We start from the raw sequence: 10,230 nt of genomic DNA on the forward strand, positions 1-10,230 counted from the left end.
TATACGAAGTAACGTGTGAGTTTCATAATGGACTTGAACGTGACATTAAGTCACATTTTGACCTCCAAAAACCTCCAACAAAACTTGAAATTTCGTTTTCATTATGGCAAACAAAAGTTTAATCACCCCACATGCTACACGAAATAGCGTTTTGGTTAAAAACCAAAATGGTACACGATGAGGCGTCACTAAATGATAATCACGACCATATATCCCGTATGTTGATATTTGAGGCATTAATCCTCCAAATTTGGATGCTGAGGGTCAACACCCAAAAACTTCTTAAAAATATGTGAAAAAGTCAAAATACTAATATTCCCAAATTAACGGAAAATTAATATCTATCTATCTATCTATATCTATCTATCTATATATATATATATATATATATATATATATATATATATATATATATATATAGGCTCATGATCAAATAGAAAGCAACCTTAAAATAAAAACTAAAAACCAATTCAGATTAGTGATATTCTCAGTACAATTTGATGATATTTTTTCTTAGGATTTAGTGATCTGTGTTTCAAAAATTGGTGAAAATTTCAAGAAATCGGGGAAAATCTGCAGATCTGTTCTTGTACTTGATTCTGGTGGTGGTGGCGGGGGGTGGAGATGAAGGTGGTGGACATGGAAGGGTTAATGAAGCAACAATTTCAGCAAATTCAACAGATTGCTCTGTTCAGTAGTTGTTGATAAATAGACAGAATTAGGTCTTTAAAATTGGAGTAAATCGGGGAAGATGATGGAGGTGAGGACGACGGAGGTGGATGTGCTGCCGGTGGAGGTGGTGGAAGTAGAGAAGATGAACAAGGAGAAGGTGGGTTGGATTCGTTGGTTTTAGATACAGTGGAGGCAAACTTGGAGAGGCGGCGGACATGGAGGGGCGGCGGACATGGATGGGGTGGCGGCATGAAATTGCTGGAAGTGATGGTGGATGCAGGCTGGGTTGGAGGTGGAGAAGATGGGGTTGTGGGAGAATTTAGTGATACTCTCCTTAGAGTTTAGTGATAATCCAGTTGAGTTTTTAGTTTCTAGAATAAGGAGGTTTGTAGTAGAGCATGACTATATATATATATATATATATATATATATATATATATATATATATATATATTTGAACAATGAAAACTTTTTTGTTTGATGAATATGTTATACACTATTTTCACATTATACACTACAAGGAAAACAGCATCAGACAACGGTTTTTGCCCGTTGTCTAAGACCTCGGAAAACCGTGGTCTATCGAGACGCCGTCTGATATGCATATCAGACAACGGGCGAACCGTTGTGTGATAGTGCGCAACACAATGGTTTACGCTAAATAAAATGTTGTGCAACACCCAGAAACAACAACGTTACTCTTAAAAAGGAGTGTTGTTATAAACGCTTCTTAACAATAGTCGTTTTACAAATTTGTGTTGTTAGTAAGACTATCCACAACAGTTTTAATAGTTAGCTAGACTTGTTGGTAAGAGGATCATACAACGAAATTTGAAGTAGAGATGCTCGTGTTTTACTCTCTATCACAACGGATTAAGAGCAAGAACACTTGTATAAGGACCCTTCTAACAATATTTTAACTTTTGCGGCGGTTGTGCGAAAGCTCTTGTACAATGATTTTTGTTCTACAAATGCTTGAAGAATATCCATTTAGACAATGGTTTTAGCTCTATTATTAACTTGTTTGTATGCCTCTTATACAACAATTTTATTTTTCAAATTACATTGTTTGTAGACTTTCACACAACGGTTTTCTTTTCTTTTTCTTTTGTGTTTGGTTATTTCATACAATGGTTTTCTTCCTGCCAACTTGTTGTCTTTTAAATATTTGGACAACTGTTTCTATTTCATTACTCTTGTAAATCATTTGTTTGGACAATAATTTTGTAATAAAAAATTAACAAGCTAGGCTAGAAAATGTAATTAACAATTCAAATAATTGTAAACAAAAGTTATCATTCCAAACTAATAAACACCATTACAGCCAACCAAATATATCATCAAATATCCACCAATATGTCCGGTGAGGATGACAAATCCCAAATATCTAAATAACCTAAAGATATACAATAAACAAAACATAAATTAATCTATCTTTAATTGCAACGTCACCGAAAATTAATCAACTTGGCCTTGTATATGAGTCAATATGTGTTTCTATAGTTGTGAACTCCATCATTAGGTATGTGCCTTGGTGGTGCAGTAATGAAATCTAGAGTTCATCGGTGACTTGGCAGATTGCTGGCAGGATTCTTCATTCGGATGGCAGCATGACAACTGCACTCTGTGCACTAAAGCATGTTGCTTAAATATGCAGTTAACATATTTGCATGTAGTTTAAGATTAAACTTGATAATAAACCATATACATGCAAATAAATGAATATAACAATGCCGAAACATCACAATTTAATTTTAGAGTTAATGATAATATGCTCTATAAGTTTTATAAATTAGAATATTGGTACTGTAGTGTGTTTATTACAGAGCATTATATATGTTCTAACGATGTCCATCGAAAATACCTAGCATGATAAATTGAACTATTGAAGTTTCTGGATACACCAATAGTAACAAGTACTTTGCCTCATTGAGAACAACATCTGGTAACTCTAGTTTGACAAGGTACCATTGATTTACATGGTGAAGAAGACTACCTGGTTTCTATGGTTGACCAGACACCTTAAATTTACATGATAGTACATTAGCAGGAAACTGATTTACAGAACTAAAGGAACATTAACTAACTGACTAAATTGTTTCAGCAAACATGATATCTCGGACTAGAAAAGTAGCTAAAGTTGGACCTGCATACCTCACCATGAGGGCGAGGAATCATTGTGGCGCTTGATATTTTATCTTCAATGATGTCCAAGGTTCCACTTTTGTCTTCAGATGCCTTTATAAATGTCACGGAGCTGATATAAACAAAGATACAATCACATTAAGGACATAAATTTTCCATATGGTAGAGTTATTCTTAGTCACATGCCAAAATAACTAAATCCATATATAATTGATTTTTTGATAAATTTACATGACCAAGGGTTTCCTCCAAGCTGATGCACAAGATACTCAAATTGTAGATCTAGGAAATATAATAGACTTGAGAAGATACTGCATGCCAACTGCCAAGTATGTGCATATGTCTGATCCACATTAGTTGGAGCACAACAGAATATTATTATATGTACCTTGTGCGAACTCCTTTAAATTTTTCTGCTTTTTCTCCCTTGCGTAAAGCCAAGCTTGAAGGTACAAGACTTGCCTTTGCTATATTAATTTGCTTTCACACAGTTCTGGCATTGAAAAACTAGGGAAGGATAACACGAGGTTTCCAACTTAGAACCTACACAAGTACAAGGCCACAAGCAAAAATGTTCAAAAGAGAACGAGCATGAACCTAAAACATAAAGAATCCAAACTATGATAAAATTACCTACTTCAAATATAGAATTACGTCAGTAGAAATCACATAAAAACCAATAAATTTGCCACACAAGAAGTCTTGGAAGCAACATAAAAACATACAAGAAATAGGTCATCCATATCCTTTCTGGCCTATTAATCATTAATAGGATACTGATAGATAATATGTGAATCGATGATAAAGTTGGCATTTTCAGTCCCCTTCCCAAAAGCTTTCTACTTATAAAAGAAGTAATGACCATATATCATATATACTAGCTTAAAAGTTACCTCGCCTCCATCTTTACTGCTAGCTTCTGTTGTAGTACAATAATGGAGACAGATACAGTTAGTCTTAAAACGGGTTCCGTTCTTAGAAGAAACATGCAAGGCAGAGTCTTTTACTCTTTTTAAGGATAATAAACTACCAAGTAAGGTACAAAGGAACAAAATCTATAATTTAATCCCAAACTGTGGTCACAATACATTCACTAAGAGAGTAAGTGTATATATGTGAATTTAAGAAGCTATTGACAGAGTATCAGAGAGTTGCAGTTGACAACTCCTTAGATATGTAACTAAAAACACATATGGGCCTTTAAAAAAAACCAATTCGGCACATATAACAGTTACAAAGGAAATTAGAGAACAATGGTATAATGGAAGACCTGAAAAGGAAGATGAGTCAACGAATCTTCTCCTGTCTCACCATGTGACAATGGATTAAACTCTCTGTTCTCCTCCTGCACTTTCAATTCTAGTGACCTCGATTTTGGGTGTAATCCAGTTGATACCTCCTGCATATATTAAAAATCAATCACGTCTTTTCTATTTCGCTTAACAACTAGCTAACACTCTCCATTGATTTCTCCACATAATACATACCCAGAAACATCCGCATATAAATATATGTATGAAAACGTAATACAATCTGACCCCTATCTTGCTACCCTGATCTGCGACCCCCAATCCTCTCTTAGATTAACAGTGGCGACGTCGCCACGACCCTCAAACACACACAATCTCCAGCCTCCATTAACCGCCCTGCAACCTTATTTTACTACCCCGATCTACGACCCCCAATTGTTGACCCTCGTAGCATCTGCCGCCCTTCCACCCACTCCGGCCACCTCCCTCAAACGAATCGATTGAACTAAATGGATATGAACCCTAACTTTCTTTTCCCCCAATTCCTTTTCTCCACCGCCTATGTAGTTTCTAGTTTTGGTTTTGGGGGGAAATTTGCCGCTCTCGCTTTTACAGTAGTTGGCACATATATAATTGTTTTTAATTTTTATATTAATCATTAAAACGTTTTTTGTGTCAAAAAAATAATTAAAACTATTTTAATTTAAATAATTTAAAAAAACAATTAGAAATATGTGTAATATAATTAAAATTTATATTACTTAAATTCACACACACACACACACATATTGGAATATAATTGAAATTTTAAAAAAAATAGTTGTATTTTGTCAATATACATAATTATTATTTATATATTGAATATTATATATAATTATTACCTAATATTGTATATATTGACATAAAATATTATTAATTTTGTATTAATAACTAGATTATGTATGATATTGTTTCTTTTGTGCATATTAAAATAAGTATCAGCCCAAATTTAATATGTAATCATCTATGTTTCATATATACATTATATTTAATAATTATAAATAAAAACTATCTCTATTGTAACATTTATGTACTCTTTGTCTTAACAAATATATTTATATTATGTATATATGCAAATATTATGTGGTTTAGTATGTGTTTTATGTTTGCAATTGGGAAAGTACCGAATAGAATTTTTGTTATGTATACGATTAGTTCTGTATTAATTTATAAATATTTGTTTTGATTATCTGACCGTACTGATGTCGAGAACTAACAATATTAGTCATGTATAAAAAAAATCAAATTTTTTTTATGTTTAGTTTGTATGTTTTTTTAACAATGCTAGTCAAATATAAATTTTGTCTTATTATAAAAGGTTATTTTTTGTCCTGTAGTATATAATAGACAACGGTTTTTATAGGCATCTATGTTGTATCATTCAAAATGATACAATTGTTACCAAAATTATGGCGTTGTAAGAGACTCTGTTGTCTAAAATAGACTAAAACAACGCTTCAGGAAAAACCAGTTGTATAAAAGTAGTGTAGACAACGGTTTATGAGAAGGAAACCGTTGTATAATAAATTTACATTTTTAAGAGTTAAAAATTCGCATTTCCTTGATCAATATTTGTTTTTGTACTCTTTGTATTAAAATATATATTTATATTATTCATATATGAAAATATTTATTGTTCATTTGTACTACCAAGATAATTTTGTAGTTTAGACATGAGTATTAGTATGTGCTTTATGTTTGCAATTTGGAAGTACCAAATGGAATCTTTGTTATGTATACAATTAGCTCTATATTAATTTATAAATATTGATTTTGATGATCTAACCGTACAAATGTCGAGAAGTAACAATATTAGTCATGTATTAAAAAAATCAAAAAATTTTATGTTTATTTTGTATGTTTTTTTAACAATACTAATCAAACATAAATTTTGTCTTATTGTAAAAAGGTATTTTTTGTCCTGTAGTGCAGACAACATTTTATGGGAGGGAAACCATTGTATAATAAATTTTCATTTTTATGAGTTAAAAATTCGTATTTCCTTGATCAATTCTTGATCTTATGCAAGAAAAACCTATGACTATCAATAAATTGATTATTTTATTATAACTTTGGTTAGGACTTGAATCTTTGCACTCTCTTATGTACATTTATTTTCATAAAATTCATTCAGTCAGACAACATTTTATTAGTTAGAACAGGCTTGCCTATGAGGCCATGATACGACGCAAACAAAAACACTTGTGTGCTAGCTTCCGAGTCACACAACACTATATGAAACCATTGTATGACTTTTCATAGACAACACAACAAATAAAACAATTGTCTCATTACAACAACGGTTTCTCGGAATATTGTCTGAAATTTCTTCACACAATAGCACCGAAAACAGTTGTCTATCGTGCATCATTACACAATACCACAGTTAAGATACCGTTGTCTGATTGAATTTTGTAGACAATAGTTTTTTAACCGTTGTAGGTAGTAGGTGTTAGACAATAGTTATTCGATGATGAAAATAAACTGTTGTCTCTTGTTTTCGGCCAACACTTTTTTCAGCGTCCGTTGTCTGATCAGTGTTGTCTGATATCAGTTTTGTTGTAGTGATAAGTCAATTCTATACATTATAATCACCTACATAATTATCGCAATGTGATTTTTACTATGACATAATAATTAATCTATATATTTAAGAAATATTTTGGTAATTAATGCAAGATCCTAAATAATTATTGAATACATTTAGACTATATCAAAATTTTAATATGTGAATTTAATTTTAAAATAACATAGGTGTAATGTTTTAAATACATGTTTGAAGAAAGACCACTTTAGAGTCAAACAAATGAACTAAACATTATTTTCCTGTTTTATTTTTTGTCATTATTTTTCTAGCATAATAGTTAATTTCGACATCGAAGCAATATTCTATTAATTTAATTTTAAGGACAAGTTATAAAATAATAAATCAGAATTTATTTTTTATTTGTACATTTAATAATTGTTTATGTTTGAATTACATTCCTATAATAACAATAAATTTTGAATTAATAGTATAATCGCGCGATATCAAAACCCTAGTTAATACTTGAAGCAATATTGATTTTTCGATCAAGCGGTTCTTTGCTATGAATCATTTATGGAAGCATTGCAGGTAACTTCTCTCATCTCAATTTGTTCTCTATTTCTCTATTGTGTTGGTTCTTGTCTTTTTACGGGCGTAGTATCAGTCGACATATTATGTAATTTGGTTTTACGATAAATGTTATGCCCAAAATCAGCTTTGTCCCTTGTAGGTCCACATTTGAATATGGATCTTCAAGATGGATTGTCCATCTTAATTAATAAAGATTATCGGCTCTCTAGCCCTTTATAAGAATTGGAGAAAGTCCTCGGGGCTTATCATTCTACTAGGCCACTCCATGAATGGGCCTCCTTTGCTTAGAAGATTAGCCTTCCATATAAGAGAGGGGTAGCTATTCACATAGAAGTGACTCCCAGGGTGGCTATACCCATGTTGCTACATCTTTGCCTCGCTGCACCCAAAGTCGCCATACAAGGGTCGTCATTGTTAGGATCGTATCCACTATACTATAACAAGCACGGAAGTAAAGAACACAAACAACTAACGTGAAAACCCCTTAACGGAGGGTAAAACCACAAATCCACCAAATATGAATGTATTACAAGATTGGAGTCGCTCCCTCACTCAACACTCTTATATACAAAACCCTCAACTTGATCACAAAAGTTCTTTCTGGTATATCTCTCACACAACTTTCTAACTTTTGCAATACATAAAACTCCTACCAATAACTATATTTATAGGCATCCAAAATATTCTAATCCTGGTTTACTTCAAAATCCTATATATGATAATTACCATCTTTTCCTATCTCGGATAGAAATCCTTCCACAATTAATATTCTACCAAGAATCGGATTACCCCAATTATCATAAATAAGATACCTTCTCAGATTAGGATTCTTGACTTATTTAAAATTTCGGGACGGAACAAAACAAATCATCCCTCGGCTTGAATTCCCTAAAACTTCAACTGCATCCGAGGATCTCACATTTTTCTCGGTCTTCATCTTCGTTGCTCCACCATTTAAACAATAGATTAACTTCTTTTTCATCACCCCTTGTAGAATCAAGCTCTTTTCTTTATACACTTTCAACTTTGCCCTTGTCCAACGAATCTGTACCCTTGTGATGCCAACACGCTCAATGACAACACATTCTTTGATGCATCTGGTACATATCATTGAGAGCCTTCTTGATAGTACCATCATGAAGTTTAAGATAAATAGTTCCAACGCCTTGAACCTTCCTCTTCTCATCATTCCCCACAATGATATTACCAAGATCTTCATCCGTGCATAAAGTCTCAAACATCGTTCGATCACTACATATGTGCATTGAAGCAGTAGAATCCATCACCCATTCTGATTTATTCATCACCGAATCGGGAACGGTATCATTACTCGCCATCACAAACTCTCCATCCTTGGTCACATGTGTAGAGTGAGCATTTACAACTTTTTTCTTTCCCTTCATCAAGCCAAATAATCAATTTAAGACCAACTATACACAAACAACCTACTTCGTGATTGGCTCCTCTTTAATGTCGAATCTACTCCTCGAACCTGAGCTCTTGATACCAGTTTGTTAGGATCGCATCCACTATAGATTGACGTTAATCAAACACAATAACAAGCACAAACTAAAGAACACAAAAAACTAACGTGAAAACCCCTCAAGGGAGGGTAAAACCACAAATCCACTAAATATGAATGTATTACAAGATTCGAGTCGCTTCCTCACTCAACACTCTTGTATACAAACCCCTCAACTTGATCATAAAAGTTCTCTCTTGTATATCTCTCATACAACTCTCTAACTTTTGAAATACATAAAACTCCTAAAAGTAACTATATTTATAGGCATCCAAAATATTCTAATCCTAATTTACTTCAAAAAAAATTGTTTCTCCTCAATATAAATATAAATCTATTCTCGTTACATAAAGAAAAATCGTTTCATCTCTTACAACCATAGCATGACATCCGAAATATAAAATCCATGGAGAATTATGCTCACGACGACAATTTTCCATAAGGCCTAACCTTCAAAGTAGTGATGAAAATTTGATAGAAACTTTTGCTACTCGTGATATATTTCTTTCTAATCAGTAGCATATCTTTTAATCTTCGGTTAACAAAAGAAATAATGAAGTTTTATCTCAGCATAGTATCCACAAATGAGAAAAATACTAACTCAAAATGAAGGTTTGAATATAAACAAATAAGTTTAAGTAATTCCTCCTTGTATGCAGTTTAAGAACTAAGAAGTCAGGATAAACATAATATTCACCTATAAATCTCAAATGAAAAATCAATAAATATCTCATAAAGACACAAAGATGACTCCAAAAGAGTATGGGTTACTCTTATTTGAGCAAGTGTTGAAAACAAAGAAAATAAGAACAAACATTTAGAATTCTGAAGTGGTTTGGAAGGAGACTTGCAATCAAACAGAATCTTCAAATTATGAACAAAAAAGATATATTAATAGCTAGATCGGGGATTTACAAAAGCCTTATGGTAAAAAGCTCCAAGTTTTGTGAAAGTTCCACACTAGGGACTTCAATGAAAATCGGATCTTGTAAGAATAAGATAAACTAATAAAAGGAGGACCTTTTATTTGAGATGCCATGGATGTGAGGGTGAAAGAATGATAGTCATCTAACAAGACTGGTTAAGGGTGTTGGCGATTTTGGTGGAGAGGATGCCATTATATCTCTATGCGCAATTCTATAGTATATTTATAACGGGAAGGCTCACAGCGGCATTATATAGACTATAGAAAAGCCTTTGAATAAACTTTTTACAAGTAAGTAATACCTTTTCATAATAGGTAATACTTTTTCCAAAAATTATTTGTAAGGCTACATGCATCCAACTCATCACAAACTTACAAATATAAAGATTTCAAATAGTACAAGAGAATCAATTATGCCTCCTGGACCAGAGCCTGTCGCGCTTAGGTGCGGTTTACCTTGTTCACGTAGTTTGCAGGCTATTGCGTGAGCTCGTGGGTTTACCAGTGCGCACCCAAAGGGTAGCGGCTGCGGGTTCCTACGTTAAAAAAAAAATAATCA

The 10,230-nt window shown here is 32.8% G+C and overlaps 1 long non-coding RNA gene across 1 annotated transcript; it reads right to left on the reverse strand.

The window, feature by feature from the left end:
- Nucleotides 1-1,978: 1,978 nt before the first annotated feature.
- On the reverse strand, nucleotides 1,979-4,642 carry LOC135152368 (uncharacterized). Its single transcript, XR_010291449.1, has 4 exons — nucleotides 4,305-4,642; nucleotides 4,088-4,216; nucleotides 3,206-3,360; nucleotides 1,979-2,929 (listed from the first exon to the last, which is right to left on the reverse strand). It is a non-coding gene; the product is annotated as an uncharacterized LOC135152368 (long non-coding RNA).
- Between the last annotated feature and the right edge of the window lie 5,588 nt (nucleotides 4,643-10,230).

The sequence above is a fragment of the Daucus carota genome, chromosome 4 (genome assembly GCF_001625215.2).
Source record: "Daucus carota subsp. sativus chromosome 4, DH1 v3.0, whole genome shotgun sequence".
NCBI lineage: Eukaryota > Viridiplantae > Streptophyta > Magnoliopsida > Apiales > Apiaceae > Daucus > Daucus carota.